This window comes from Apteryx mantelli, chromosome Z (assembly GCF_036417845.1).
Source record: "Apteryx mantelli isolate bAptMan1 chromosome Z, bAptMan1.hap1, whole genome shotgun sequence".
Classification (NCBI taxonomy): Eukaryota; Metazoa; Chordata; class Aves; order Apterygiformes; family Apterygidae; genus Apteryx; species Apteryx mantelli.
The window spans coordinates 71,127,128-71,143,915 of NC_090020.1; the positions used below are offsets into that span (position 1 = coordinate 71,127,128).

At 42.5% G+C, this 16,788-nt stretch overlaps 1 protein-coding gene across 2 annotated transcripts in view; it reads right to left on the bottom strand.

Moving 5' to 3' along the window:
* The window catches only part of GHR (growth hormone receptor), a 140,918-nt gene extending 124,428 nt beyond the window's left edge, over positions 1 to 16,490 (bottom strand). Inside the window, exon 1 of one of the 2 annotated variants that reach the window (XM_067316739.1) lies at positions 16,418 to 16,490. The gene's annotated coding sequence lies outside the window, so the exon portion shown is untranslated. Of the gene's footprint in view, positions 1 to 16,007; positions 16,074 to 16,417 lie in introns of those variants that run through there. The other variant, XM_067316738.1, reaches the window with a different exon arrangement.
* Positions 16,491 to 16,788: the final 298 nt, after the last annotated feature.

Sequence of the window (16,788 nt, forward strand, 5' to 3'; positions counted from 1 at the left end):
AAACATTCTCCAGCAACTGAAGTTTTGACCTAATGATACTTGGTATTTTGAGAAAGCTTATGATAACCGCAGACATTTATTCACATCAAACCAATGAGGTGTCCAACACACATTTACTTGCCTAACTTCAAACAAACCAAGATGCAAAACGATTAACTGTATTAACTCACCTTCATTATTTCTTTGAAGGACTAACACTCTCAGAAGTACAGGCAATGTGAAAGATCCTTCAACATTCTTTCTCTTCTGCTACGAACTGAGTTGCCTTTAGCAGGTCACAATCACAGGAGGGACCAGACCAATTTACACTGACAAAATAAACTAATTGGCATTAACCTGTACTCTCAGGTAAAGTTCTACTTTTTTCAGTATAAAAATTCTGTAAATGCATAACAAGGTTCTAGGTTAACAGATCATATATTTTCTTTTAAATAAAAACATAAATCAAAATAAAAAATAATAATTTAAACCCTATAGTATCATCTAAACAGACCAGGCATCATTAGGTCACATTTCCCATTTGCTGCTAAGGTTAAATCCTGTCCATCTCTGCTTGACTGAAATTGGATTGTAATGCTCTACTTGCAGAGCTCTCAAATCCCTTGTCTCTGGATACAGGAGTCCTCGTGCCACCCGATGGTTGCAAGCATGAACTTGGGCCACATAGCAGTTGTATTGCAGTCAATGTTAAGGAAGTAGATCCCAATGCTGGAGAGTGTCCCCTGCACAGGCATGGGGCACCAGCTGCCCCAACGCTGCCTCTAACCCCAGTCCTGAGACAAGACTGACTGTATCTGTCATGTGGGGCTGTCAGAAAGCAGCCTCGTGTCTGATTAAAGTCCACTTGGCTGTGGGCTGCTCTTTCTGATGTCAAGGTGTCTCACTACCATGGACTTCCCACCTCTCCTGCTATCCAACACTTGCATGACAAGTTGCATCAGCTCACTGATTAGGATGAAACTAGTCCTTGCTGTTGCCTTTTTCCTCAGTTAGATGATTTTGTTGATTCAGATGCAAGCTGATTTGCCCTAGACTGGCAAAATGATTTGCACTGACACAGACGAAGAGTGGGAACACAAAGCCTGTGTGGGAGAGAGGGCACAACCACCCTTTTCAGAGGTGGAAGAATCTCAGCTCAGCACGATCGGAGTGTGAAACTGTGCTCTGAATCAGGAAAGCTGCTCCGGCATCCTACTGATGACATACATTACAGCCTCTGTGGCACAGAAATGAGTCTCTTGAATGAATGAATCTTAGTAGAATATGTTCATGTTTAATTTTTGGCCACAGTCTTTTGAAAGGATTTTGTGTTCGAAACTCTCCTAACCAAACTGTATACTTAAATATATTCAACAAAGCTGTGTCACTCTTAATTGTAGTGACTCTGAAGATTTAACTTCAGATTCAGAAACTGCAGCTCCTTTGAGAAATAACAGGCTTCTTATACTATAGCAAATTGTCAGGACATTGACAGTCAAAAGAGAATTAGAATAAAATTCCATAAAGTAGAGAGTGCCAGCTGGTAAATTCTCAGGTTTTCACTGATGTGGTCTATATTTACAGCTGGCTTCAGGAGAGTTTTTGTAGCTCCCTGCATCAAAGGTCAGAACTCTAAATCCACTTCTGTGTACGTGTACATTTATGAATTTCTGTGTATAAAATCAGGTACGTAAACACCATATTTTCCTTTGGTAAAATATGCTGCAGTACACAGAATACCTCCAGGGAAAACCACACACTTAAATGCTCTGCAAATAACCAAATATGCTTGATGACTAATTCCCAGTTATGAAATGTAACAGTCTCATTCCTTCATGACAAAGTGGTTACTGATAAAGGGATGAAGCAAATCACTCCTTCAGAAAGGAAAAAATTAATATATCCACACATTTACTTCCCCCAACAGTTTTTCACCTTATGGAACTTGCAGAAAAATTGTTTTAGCCTACAATTATGGAGGCATTTCAGCTGTATGCTTAAAATAAAAATCAAATCTATTTTTTCTGTCTACAAAACAGCCAAGAACATGCCAAAAATTAATTAGGAATGAGAAGCATATAATGCCATGTGAGCTGAAAGTATTCAGTTTTTAGTCTGGAAAATAAAACACTTAACAACTGATATGGAATGCTTTTGCTCAAGCTCTTTTATTCAGAACTGGCATGACTAATTTGAAAAATAAGAGATCATGTGCCAATCTACTCTTCAGGAAGAGTTCAGATGGCTGAAGAATTCAAACAGGAGAAGAAAGAAAACCAGACTAACCACACCAGGTGCCTATATTAATTTTGCAGAAAGAGAATGATCATATCCACTGAAAGACAGCACCATACCAGAAGAGCAGCAGGTAATTCTCTATGAAGCGATCTCCATTCTTGCACACCATTTTCCCCTTGGGGCCCGCCAGATCCCTGTTCTGCTAAAGAGGAAGCTTACAGACATTCTGAGAATGGCGAAGAAATGATTTTTTCCTGCAGACAGATCATCATCACGTGGCAGAGACCAGAGTTAGAAACTCAGATTATCCAGCTAAGAGGATGTGCTTACTGGTGTTGCTTGGCTAAGTTTCTCTGCATTTATGAAAATAACTGTTTAATAAACATTTGAAGTCACAATCTGAATTTTCTGAAAGTATGCTGAATTTTGAGGAAATGCCCAGAATTCTTGTGCAGCATGATAAATCTCAGAATAAGCAGATTTGTTAGTGAGCAACAGGACATGTCTACTGACTCCTTGATTAGGAACTCTCCATTAAATCTTACCAGAAGAGCAGCTCTCTTCAGGCTTAGCTTGCTGATGAACAATGAAGGGAAGTTTTATGATGGAAAAATTTCTTTATATCACGCAACTTGGCAGCAATAGGTTATCCAACACGTATCTGTCCCAAACAATGCTGGCTGTGTTTTTCAATTACTTAACAAAGTAGCTGTGAAGAATATTATTGCCCTTTGCCTCACACGACAGGCTTGCTGCCAACTGGGTCATACAATAATCAACAAACCTGACTCCAGAAAGGATGCTGGATTCCTTCTAGTAGCACCTACCACTGAAGCAATTAAATATACTTGGTTAATGCAGTGGTGGATTTTCACTTCTTTATTAACAAACTGCTCAAGGTGATCTGATCAGCAGCAAGATAACTTTAATAGCCTGACTTCATATTCCACCATGAATCTTTACTTCATGTAAAACTTTCAGCTCATGCTTCTGCCAAAGAGAATGGCTTTAATAAAGGAAATAGTCTGTTTTCAGATTACAGTGAATCTTGGGTTGGATATATTATCCCTGAAATACAAGCAGAACCTGGCTTTTTACTAATTCCAAGAGCACATAAAAACTGAGAGCGCAATACATTCAAAACAATACCCAACCACTCACCAAATATTCCACTGCTTTAAAGAAAATAAAAAACAATAGAATTGCTGCAGTGGTTCTGCTATGGCTGAAGCTAATGCCATTAGCACAGTGCTCTGAACATCATCTAAATGTTCACCTCTGGCTGAGGTCTTTCTGAGCTCACTGCAGAGAACACAGTCATGGCCAGAAACATGGCTATGTTCCTGGCCACAAGAAGCACAATGCTTCCAGAAACTACTGCTTGGGAAGCTCAGATCAAATCTTTTACTCCAGTCCTACAATCTATTCTATAACCCCCTTTTTCACAGCTACATTAAATTCCCAAACGTGAAATGTGCTGTATGCATTCCTAGAGCTAACAAGATAGATGAGAAACACTTTGCTCATAATATCATTTCTACCAGCTTGCTTGTCATTCAAACTCTCAGGTAGTCAATAAAGTATTAATAAACTCTTAGAAGAACTGGACTGATACTGACTTTGAGCAATTTTTGAAAATTAATCCCCCCAGTGGTGGCTGCTGTTCTCTCTCATTCAGCATCAGCATCTGGCAGCAAGGGATTCCACTGAGTAATCTTGGCAAGACTCAGAGAGGCTGTTTTGAATTTTCTTCACAACTTCTCAATGCCTGACTGAATTAATAATTCAGTTTGAAACAACACTGTTGTGGGTCGTTCTGATCCTATGATAATTATTTCTAATGGTCCTCATGGCACTCTGTCTTCGCATTTTCTTAAATTTATTACAATTAAATAACTGTCTTCTACACAGTGACATGTCTGGTAATAAGGGGAAGGAGAGCAGCCAACATTTAAAGCAACGTCCATAGATAGGCCTTGAGATAAGCAATGGCCAGAAATTCTAATGACACTACATAAAATACATCCTAAGTTTAAAACACTATCTGCAGAAAGTTCCCTACATATCATACAGCAAGGTCCTGTTCCACTCTTATAAAAGCAGTGACCAGGATAGCTTTGAAAGCATCATTTCTCACCCACTAGACAAACAGAGGTCTAGGAAGAAAAAGAAGACAGAATATGAGGGGGTTTGTTTGTTCATCTTTATTGTTTTTAATGATAAAGCAACATCATAAACAGCACTAGTCATCTTCTGTACTAACTGAAGTGCTCTGCTAAGGAAAAGACAAAGGAATGAATGCAAAGAGCGTTAGAGGTCAAAAGTCAAGGCCAAAAGCCAAAGCTGTCAAAAAGTAACTATTTATAATGTAGAGCATCCAAAAAGTCTGTTTTGTTCACTTCAGATGTACATACCCTTCAACCTTGACCTGTTGTGTTAGAAGAACGCTCTACTCTTTTCATATCTCAGTGCCTTAATGCATCCCAAGAAGTTTATGCAACTTAAAGAATCAATGACAGCCTGGAAGCAGCACTACAATTTGACATGCTCTTGGTGCTTTTTATTGTTGCTTTTCATTTCCTCCGTAACTCTTTGTGTTATTATAACACCTACAAATGATTGCCAGCTGTGCTGCAAACTGCATAAATAGAACAAAATACAGATTAAAATTCATTTTTCCTCAGAAGATGCTTTATTTCTGCCCAGTAACTATGGTAATGAATGTGGCTGCTTGTTCAGACTTCCTGATGGTCTGTATTAGCCAGCTTCCACATCCACCAATGCCCACCTACACCAGCTTCTGCAGCTCTACTCTCTTAATTTCACTAATGCACAAGTTTTATCATTTGCTGCTTCTTCTGCACTGGAAACCAATTGCTGAATTCACATACATTAGCACAAACTCAGTAAGAGACTTCAACTTCTGCTCAGTAATCCAAACACTGAGGAATAGAAAAGGAACTGTGAACGGAATACAAGGCAGCTATGCTTGAAGACTGCTGAATGGGCAGTTGAAGCTATGACTGTCTTTTCCTTCAGCCACGCATAGCTCAGCACTTAAATTGACTTCTCTGTGGATTAGCTGGAAGTGCTCCATGAGCCACAGTTTGTGAGTAACTGTGCTACTTCAGTCAGGGACTTTTAATAACACTTTTGAGAAGCACCTATTTGTATTGTTAAGATGGGGAGTAAGCAAAGCATAAAACATTTGGAACACAGCAATCTATAAGGATATTAAGAATGTCACAAACATAGCATTTTGCCACTGTTCACCAGAGCTACCCTGCCCAAGTACAATGATGTGGCAAGAGCCAGAGATTGCTCACTCGTCCTGTAAAAGAACCTTCTGTAGATCCTTCTACACCTTCTATAAAACATGCAATCCAGAAAATCATACCCACAATTGCAAGCCAACTTTCAGTCAGAAAAGATGGAATAAACAAAACAAAACAACCTTGCTTGGTCTGTTAAATATAACTATGCATGAAGTTCAACATGGATTATATACAATAAAGCAGCACAGGATTCAACAGTTTGGAACCGTAATTCTTCTTTATGGATTGTTCTGTTAAAGAATGTTCAAAGTCAACTTTAAGTACATAAGTTCAGTAAGTTGTGGATCACCATTCTGATATTTGGCTTTGTCAATTATTTAATACAGCTGCTTACAAGCAGTCAGAAGAAAACAAGAAATCCTCATTTGGAAGTCTTTGCAAGTAAACTGCCTTCTTCCTCCTGGTCAATATTGACACTGACACAGCAGAGTTTAAAATGATTCCTTCCTCCTTTCTCAGTCTATTGCTACTTTCCTTCTCTCTAAGGCCAGCTCATGTAATTTTTCCACAGAAAAACCCTTGATGGTCTAATGATTTTCAAGCTAGTAGGCTACTTCGGCAGTACCTATGAAAAATGACAGCATAAAGGAAGTTAATACTTGCTTTAATGTAAATATGTGACATTTTAAGAGTGCCTGTACATCCACTAAAAAGTGTTTTAATGGTTTACAACTTAAATGAAAAATAATTGCTTGACCAAGCATATTCAACTCCCGCTTTCAGTTGTATGGTGGTTTTGGCATGTGGCTCAAGAGGCAAAGGAGTCCGGCCACCCTAATGGAGCAAACAAAAAATAGTAAGAACAGACAGCTGTTTGACTTCCAGATCTAGAGGTTACAACTGAAGTTGCTACTCTGTAGTACTGGACAATCTGAAAGGGAATGAATGTACTTTTCATGCTAATTTCAAGACACCTAATCAATGAAGAGAGCTAGGGAAGAAGAAAAAAAAAATGGATTTTTTGTGCCCCATAACTGTATTCATAAGGATACACATCTACATCATAGAAACAGGATTATCATATTACAGCCTCTGTCAGGCCAGGCTCCTTGGCAAGAACCTTTTAAATACAGTTTAAAAAAATCCAGACAAATAAATAATTAGCAAGAGATACCCCTTCTGTTTCAGCCATAAGAACAAATGGTGCCAGTCATTTTTATTGATGTCTGAAGCATTTCATGCTTCAGTAGCAGGAATAAAATGAAAACTGCAGTATAAACAAATAATATGTGTACTAACCATTCACATATAGAATGAGTTGGTGAAAGGTATCAGTTATCTGATGCAAAAATACCATCTTTAGTTCCCTGCCTTTTGTTAGGGGCTGCTGCATTGACAGTCTCCTAAAATACACTGCAACCAGTATGCCTTTTGGAAGTTACAGCAGTGCAAGCCCCTTGCAAAACAACTTCCACACTACTAAAAACATTTCTGTTGTTACCACAGATCCACCTGGAAAGTGGCATAACTATTACAGCAAAATCTATATGACATTACACTTCTGGGTGCGATTCAAGTTATACTTGAATTTTTAATCATCTTGAGTTCTTTTCCTGTGTAGTCCAACCACGTCAAACATCCTTATACAAATCTTTATGCTTAGTCTTAAACATGCTCGTTTGATCACTGGTCACACGATTAATGCCTGGCTTTCACCTTAAGATAGTGCCAACGAATAGGTAAGAGCCTGTAACTTCAGTCTTTCCAATACCATCCAACAATTCCCCAGGTTTTTGTATCCTGGTCTTTCTATCTGCACATATTCTATTTTCCTTCTGAAATTATCCATAATCTATATGCAGTCCCTGGCTTTTGACCCTTCATTCCACATTACCTTTTCTCCTTTTCTGCATGATCTGGCAAACTGAAACACCTTTAGAACATGTTAGCCCACCGTGGAAAACTTACTCCCTCTTCTACTATGAGATGTCCTGTGGTTAACCATGCTCTCAGCTTCCTTAGGCCCGAAATAATGTTCAAAATGGTAGGCCAAAACTCTTTAAAAATTAATTAGATCTGAAATTTATACTTTGGTGTACAAAATAGCGGTATGACTATAGAAGCTTTTGTATGACTACAGGAGCTTCTGTTTTGGTTATGTGGCTCAAGGTCAATGTGAACAATTAATGCACAGCACAAAAGTGGGGAGGAGATATTTTTTCTTCCTAAGTCCAAAATACAGTGTGTTCTTTCTTTTGGATAGCAAGACTTTTTATTTCCACTGGATCCATAAAGGTCCATGAGGCTTTTGCAGAAAGAACCTTCAGTCTGCAGTTGCAGAATGAGATGGGAAAAGGCACCTGCAGTGTTTTTCAGAATGTTTTTTGTTACTTTAATAAAATATTACCTTCTTTATAATTGGGAAAGAGGAATAGAACGGGCTATAGCAAATGCATGGGCCTGGGTACAACAGTAAAAAAACATTACTTTTTCCATCATGGCATTATGTGCATTCATCCATGTCTCAAGGTGGATCAGAGATATCCGTATTGCTTATTTCCCTTGTACATGAGAGTTCTGGCTTTACAGATTTCAACATAAAGCCTGAAAAGTCAATGGTGTATGAACCATATTCATATCAAAATTCTTGCTCTCATCCTTGCTCTGATGCCAGTTAGGCAGGTCCTCCACAGCAGTTATAACTAAATAGGTAAATGCCATCTTTCCTTAATGTCACTGGCTGGCCTTCCTGTGGGTCTGAAGCCAAAGCCTTCAGCACAGTCAAGCAGTCTCCTCTGCAGTTAACACACTTGTGTATGCCTTTTGGTGCATAATTACATGCTGCTGAAGAAGTGTCTAAACCCAATAAAGTCAAATAAATTTATTTTTTCAAATCTATCTACTGTTTCAATAACATTAGTTATTCAAGCAAGACCCTTAATGGTGAACCAGCAGAAGAAGAAGTGCAGACTGTTTCTACAAAAGTGAGTGCTGCTTCTGAACTGTCTTCTGAAGTGATATGGTCACCCTCATTAAATGCATCTAAGTGCTGGAAGATATCAGAGCCCTTCACACGGTTCCACAAAAATAGCCTTCCTCACAGGGAGGTCTCCTTATCCCAGGTTACAATTCCTCCCTGCAGTACAAGCTGTCCTGCACCAGAAGAACTGGCCTGCTTTCAGGAGGCCAGCAGTGACCATATCAAGTAACAAGCACCTCTGCTGTGCAGTGCTACCAGCTAGCATGAATGAACTCTTCCCTGAGACTCACTGCTGCTCTCCAAAGGTCAGAAATCACACCTAAAATGTCCCAAATGCCATCTCTCATCCTCTCTGATCTTACTGCAGTAATTTTGCAGCCATGAGCAAGAACAGTTCATCTATATATACTGGACCCAGTTTAGCACTGGCTGGAACAAGCACAAGCAAAAAGTCTGGAAATTTTTGGCTGTGTGTGCTTCAGATACACATGTTGATGAGCCAAGAACTTCTGCACAGGAATTCAGGAAAAAAAGGCAGGATTTCCTACAGCATGCTGCAAATCATTCCTGATAACTTGGGGCTTTAGTCTTTCAGAGAAGCTAAGCACAGCTAACCAGGTTTTATCCGTGGGCACTCTTAAGTACAGATGGGCTGGGGCAGCCTAGGAGCCTTGACCACACTATATTCTGCACTGTTTACATAACATTTGACTTAGCCCTTACAGCTGCTCTGTGCTTCGGTTCAAACTGTAATTTCAAAAACAATAGCTTTCCTGAGGGTTTCTTTGTAAGTAAAAGTTCCATAGCATTCTCTGGACTTTTTTCTTATTCTTACAAAGACAGTTATACATTCTTCTTCCCATTAGTAGGCTCAACCATAAAAAGTAATCGAATCCAAAGATATGCCAGCTCATTACTTCTAATTGTTTTTCTCTTTCCTTACCCCAGACCTTCCTTACTCTAGGCAGAATAGATATAGTTTAGTCTCAAATGTAATTGCACTCAGGCCTCTTCAACTTGCATGAAGAAAAGGGCAAGAACCACAATCTGGAAGGAAAATGGCTGACGGGCGAGTGAAGAGTTAACAGGACTGAAGTTTGTCAGTTGATATGCAGAAGAACTGAGAGCACAAGAGCTGACGTGCACAAAGCTGCCGAACAGAGGACTTAACAGGACTAAAGTCGTCTACCAACCGATATGCGCAAGGCCTGATATGCGCAAGGCTGCGGAATGGCAGCATTAACAAGACTGGAGAAGTGAAGTCTGCCACCTGGAATCTGCTCTGCACGGACCCCCGGGGGGGGAAGAAGCAATACGGAGGTGTTGGGGTCTTGCCTCGCCAGCAGGGTCCTCCCAAGCAGACAAACAAACAGTCCTGTGATTGCGAAACTTGCTAAAAGTCAGCAAAAGCAGTGTTTGCCCAGAGCCCCAGCCGTATAAAAAGAGACTTGGGAGCTAGGAGAGTTTGAGCAGGGACGGGAACGTGACCTGACCATCCTCTCCGGCTGGACCGTGAGTATTCCCCCCCCTCCCCTTTTCCTGGGACGCTGGGTTAAGGTAACTCCTCGAGGTTGAGAGCCCTCTCACTAGGAGAGTGAACAAGAAAGCTTTCAAGTAGGGATAAGCAGTCCTTCCAATTAATAACGCAGTAATCGACGGTTTCAGGTTATCCTTTCTAAATTAATAATCGCATTATTTTAATGGATGTTACTAATCCAAGAACTTGTGTGAGGAAATAAACATCTTTTTTATTATTATTATATTACTGTCTCAGTCGTTGCTATCGAACCTTCATAGCATGACAGCGTGACAATGGCCTCATGGAGAACACCGCACTATCAATCTCACTTTCTTAGACCTCCTCGCTCACTCTTCACAGCATCACATAAAGTGACAAGCAATCCCATGAACAGTCAAAACACCAAACAGTTCAGGCTTTTCTGGATGAACAGTTCTGGCTTTTTACCGTTCTTAGAGAGCAACTCTAAGTTAAAGCAAGGTCAAACTGTGTTTCTCGAGCAGACACAATTTCATAAGCACTCAGTACCAGATTCAAACAATATTTGCAGTCATGTGATAATGGGAAGCCCACTAAACCAACTTATTCTCAAGGTAACACTGATATAAATTGCTACGTGTGTGTGAAAGAGGCAGGTGAAAAAAGCCAAACGAGAAATATCAGAAATTTGGCTGCTACCTGAGCATTTGAATGCAGCCGGGAATTCCAGTAGGCATGCAGTTTGTGAAGCAAAGCAAAAAGTGACAAGCATGCTCCCTTACCTCAGTTGAAATAAAATGTCAGTTCTGTCAGTCTGTTTCTCCTGGCCTATAGACTGTATCTCACAGTCGGACCATCTATATCCAATCCCCAAGCTCCGTTAGATACAGAAGCTGTTGTTCAGCTGTATCAAGAAGGTGTAGAGATGAACCAAGTACAGAGTAAAAAGCAAAACTGCCGCACACTGCCCAGACACACAAATATTTGTTCACAGGACTGACTAATATATGTATGGTTTCTACTTACAGATTACCATCACTGCATACTAGAGATCTACCGGAAAGTGGAGCCAATTCGCTGGGATTTAAATGAACCTAGTGTTTTAGAAGTGCAGCAGATTTTCAAGACTAGAAACAGCCCTTGGATGTTTCCTGGACCTGGACAAGAATAGGCAAATATACTTCTGTTCTGCTCAAATGCCAGGCTGGCCAGACCTGAGCCAGCACTGTTGCAAAAGCTGGAATACTGAACTAATAGACTGTCCAGCACAGCAATATCAGGACAATCTGGGGTGTAAGCAAATAGACATTTAGCACTGTGCTGGAACAACTTCTGATTATAAGATTTTTCTCCTACTGAAGGGCCAAGTTTTACCAATCTCACTTTTCCTGAGGCAGTAAACTTCAAACTCAATTTGATCATTTGAACAATGCAACATGATGGTAAGGAGACAGAACTGTTACTAATAAGCTAAACTGTGTCCTACTGCTCCACACAGTTACTACTTTTAGCTGCTGACAAACTACTGCATAAAATTACCTTCTAGAGCATGTAAAATATTACCTTATATTTGGACTGCCTACTTACAAACGGAGTTTGAAGACTGCAATGGACCTACGATAGTATTTAAACAGCTTTTTAAATGCTAAACTTTAAGCATCTCCATCTTTACTATTCTCCAATATTTACATGGTACCCAAAAGCAACTCTTTATTCTTATTTATAATATGTCTTCATACATAATCTTTGTTCTAGGATTATGAACACAAGTTTACTAGGTAATCACAGCCCCAAACCTTTCATCTTAATGAGTGTAAAGCTGGTGTAGTATCTCCTCTCCACACATTCTAAATCCAATATCCCACATTATATATCCTACAGAGTGATCTCTGCTGATCCAAAGGTCTAACAGGTCTAATACTGCAATACCCTAACAGTATTTTTCATACATTTTGTGTTTCTGTAAATAACCACAGAAAAGGTGAGGCAGGAAAGTATAATTCCTTCCATGCCTTTAATGCCTAGTCTGTCTCAAAAGAAGGGGTGCTGTGCTTACCCTCAAATTTAGAGAGGTTAAAATTTTCTCTTAAGTTCATCAGAGCTCCATTTCCTCCCATCTACATTCCCCACACAGAATGCAGAATTGTTGTCTCCACCACATCTCCAAAGTTCTCCATACAGTCCTGTTACTTCTCTTTCTACCCAGTGGATCCCTTCCACCAAACATCACTATTTCTGCTGTGTAGCAGTATAATAGACTAGTTGCAGTCTGTATCATTACATGAATACAAGTAATATATCTCAATAACTCAGTGTTAAAGTTATAAAAACAGGTATGACTTAGAAGATATGGATGTTTGCATTGTGGTTGGTGGATTTTTGGCAAGGCAAAAGACTAATATGAATGTGATTAGCATGATGACTATGTACAGCATGATGGCTGGAGTGAGTTTTAAAACTCATATAAACAAAGAGTGTTTAATTACTGCTGTGATTGTATAGCTATCCACTACATTGACAACAAACGACGCAGGATAACCTCATACCTGAAACAGTTGCTTTGAACTTCATGCTTTCGTGTGTATGTGTGCATGTGTGTGCATACTCACACACTTATCAATACAACTATCATCTCACGCATCAGTGATCATTAATGATCCAATTGGAGCACCGGTCAATGACGTTTTCTAGCAGTTTTTTCTTCAATAGAAAGCATTTAAGATGCCATGCACACCTGCATGATATTCTACCTCTGAAATGCTCAGCTAGCAGTAAGGTATCCCAGGAACACTACCTGGTTTAGGCAAGACAGCAAGTTCCATCCTACTGCAGGACACTCCGGCACTTTGAAGTGTTTTCAAATTTTCTATCAACTTATGAGATGATCAATAAAAAACAGAGTTTCAGGCCACAATTTTCCTTTCAACAGAATAATGTTTTTTTAAGGGTCAATAAAAAAAAACATGCTTAAATGCATTTTCATTTCATAATCTGCAGCAAATGTGATATGGAAAACATCTGTCTCTGTCAGGAGACAGCCGTTACAATTTACTAGGAAAATTTGTTTCTCATACATTGAGAACCAGCTCTTTGTTAGGATGATGTTTGTTACATCTCTCACAAATTAAAATGATGTGTAAATAAACACCTACCTCACACAAAGAACTTAACTTGGGATTCATATACAGTAAAGAAAGATCCCCCTTGTGGTAAACAACCCAAGCACAAAGTGTTCCTTCAAGTCCTGACATAAATCTGTTCCTGCCAAGCTAGTATCTTGTTGCGTCAGCCTTTCGCCTTCACCACGATTGTAGTGGCAGCCTCGCTGCCTCTCTGCCTGCTTTCCTCACACTGTCTCTTCCTGGAATTACCATCGCAATTCTGCTCTTTTCATGAGATCAATATGTGCTGAAAAAAAGTTGCAAGATCCTTTTAGTCAAAAGGAACCCAACCTTTTAGCAAACCCACCATTCAGGGACTCCCATGTGGACTGAGTGGACTTGCTATTGCCTTTCCGTTCTCCACTACCTTCGTTCTCTCTTCTTGATATTACATGTGCAATGCCTTGAAAACTTTTAGACACCTAACTTAAGACTACCAATGCTTCAACTCAGTTGAATGAAAGTGTTGTCATTTGCCTGATAAAATGTTTTTCCCCCCCAAAAAGAAAAAAATTAAAGCATCATTGCCCATTGTACTTCCTCAATGACAAATATTCACAGCTATTTTCTCCAAGATCTGATATTTCAAATAAGATATACAACGTTGTAATGATTCAGCTTGATGCTCCCATTAGCAGTCTAAGATAAATATTTGCTTTGTTTAAAAAAAAAAGAAAAAAAAAGAAAAGAAATCTGCAGCAAAAGGAAGCTTCCTTTGATAGGTGCAAGACCTATCTTTAATGAGTATATATAGCCACAAAAATTTACAGACAGTCATGGGAAAAAAACCCTAGCAGTAAAAGTTATACAATCAATAAAGCACCAGTATCTATTATACCTTCTCACCCTTAGATTGCAAAAAAGAAAAGTACCAACCTGGAAATAAGGGAATTACCATGAAAGATTTTAATTTTCCCTACTGGAAATGGACACAAGGGACCAGATAGGGTAACGCACACTACTCTGTTAATAAAAATGTGCAGAATCAAGCTCTACATCTATGCCACTCAACCAGCACTGTGCAGACACCCAAGCGTATTCTGGGAGCAGTATTGCCATGTTGCAGAGCCCTACAGAATAACACCTCTGAAAAAGCATCTATAGAGCCTCCAAGTTTATATATTTGCATGGCGCTGCATTGTGCTGTGCAGACAGGTCAATGCTGGGAGACAACGGAACAGCTCAGAGTAATCAAAACAATACTTGACCAGCTAGGCTCCAAATTACTTATGGGGTATCTACGACCCTTCTATACATTAGAGTTTCAGAAGTTACTTTCATAAATTTGACATACTACTGCCACCATTTTCTGGCATTTTTAGAAGCAATGCCTCAGGAAACTATTGTGAACTGTCTCGTTTGTACATCTTTTATAATTAAAGCATACTAATGTCCTGTATTAAGACACGAAGTTGCAATTCTAGTAATGCAAGACTGAGAGACGCTGCATTCCTATTTAAACATTTTAAGCTGTTCTAACAGCTTTCAGTAATATTCATATTTATCATTGAGAACCACAAAACATTTCAATTGCAATCTGCTCTAGTCTCAGTATTTAAAATAGCATCTTTTAAATAAACACTGGTATCTCACATAAAACTTAACAAATCTGCTCTTACTGATTCTATTTCCAACTGCATTTTCACTATTGATGTGACTAAACAAGTCTATGCTATAGTTAACAGTCTTTCAGATTTAAGTCAAGTACCTATTTACCTGGTGTCTAATTGCAGTTTTTCCTATCAGTAAATACTCGCTTAAAGGTTCACAGGATGTATAAAATGGGACCAAATTCAAACCAAATTTTTTGAATTATTTCACTGTTATTTCTGATTTAACTAAAAACAGAAAGATGATCAAATGTGCCCATTTTCTAGTTACACGAAGAAGAAATTGAAGCAATGAGTGAATAGATTAAGTTAATAGAACACTATGTTCTGAACAAGATATTCGCTGAAAAGATAAGCAACTGTAGTGTACCTCCACACACCTGAGCTCTAGAATTAACCTTGTGCCAATTCACAGATACCACAATGATTTTTTTTGTGAGAAAACGCTCGTTATTCTAACAATAACACCTTCTACTTCATGTGTTCATATGTTCAGAATATTTGATTTGCAATATTTGTTTTAAAGACATTCTGCTCAGTTTTGCTTCCTGAGCAATACTTACAGTAGACCACACACTAAGATATGCAATCAATCACTTATCCATAGCGTGGAAAGTTAAAAAAAAAAAAAAAAAAGAGAGAGAGAGAGAGAGAGAAGGAAGAGGGGGCACCGTAGAAACTGGAATAAATCACACACAAGAGATACTCAGATCAGATCCGCAACGGCAGGAAGTACTGAGGATGCTGCAGGTCCGGTCTCCTCTGGAGATGCAAGCCCGTGCAGAGAATGCGGTCTCTCTGAAGGATACGATTTAAGGAGCCCCAAGCTTCCCCCTTTGCACAGCCCTCCCTTCACCACCCGCCGCGCGGCGGCTCGCAAAACTTGCAGCGCCCAAGCCCGCCCCGCCGCTGCGGCCGGCGCCTCGGCCGCCCCGGGGCCCCGCGGTGCCCGGCCCGGGCGGCGGCCCCGCTCCCCGCCGCCCGCAGGAGTCACCGCTTCAGGGGGCAAACGGGGCCGCCCCCCCCCGCCGGGACAGACCGGGCGCACGGGGAGGCAGCGGGACGCAGCCGGCGCCGCTGCGCAGGGCGCTCGCCCCGGGGAAAGCCGGGGGCTCCGCGGGGCCCCGTCCTCGCCCCCGCGGGCGCCGGCGGCGGGTAGCGGGGGCCTCGGTCGCGGCGCGGAGCCCCGCTGCGGCCCCGGGGCGAGGCCCCCCCGCCGCACGGCCGCCCCGCGGCAGGAGCCCGCAGCCGCCGCCCGCTACTCACCGCCTCGCGCGGAAACTTTCCCCCGAGTTTTGGCGGCGGCGGCGGCTGCTGCGGCGGCGGCGGCGGCGGCGGGCAGGGCGCCCCGCGGGCGCGGAGACCATGGGAGCGCCTCCGCGAGCGGCCGCCCGCGCCCCGCCAGCCGCGGCGGCGCCGCCGGGCACCGCGCTCCCTCGGCCGCGCCGGTGGCAACTTCTGCGGCGGCAACCGCTAAAAATAGCGAGCGCATCCAGGCGCCCGGGCGCGCCGCGGCGCGGCTGCCCCCCGGCCCCAACCCGCCCCTCCGCGCCCCCTGCCGCCGCGCGGGTCGGGTTACGGCGGGGCGCGGCCAGCGGCCGCCCCTCGCGCACGCCCCCTACGCGGGCGGGCGGGCGGCGCGGTGCGGCGGAGCCCGCCGGGGGGCGAGGACTCACTCTGTTCGCCGAGCCGCCGCCCCGGGAGCCGGCAGCCCTCCTCGGCCCGGCCCGCCAGGGCGCTCAACGGCCGCCGCCGCCGCCTCCTCCCCCTCCCGTGGCGGCCGCGCCCCACTCGGCGGCTCGCCGGCCCTGGGCCGCCCGGCGCGGCGCGGGGTCAGGGCGCGGGCCCGGCGCGCGGGGGCGACATGTCCGTCGCGAGGAGCCGCCGGGGGGGGAGGGGGGTGGCGGCTCCGCGCATTCCTGGCAGCGCCGCTCGGCCGCCGGGCAGCGGGGCCGGTGCGCGCCGCGCCGCGGGGCTCCGTTTCGGGGACGGCGCTGGCTACTGCACGGCATCGCCCCGCCGGCGGGCGAGCTGCTCCCGGCGGCCG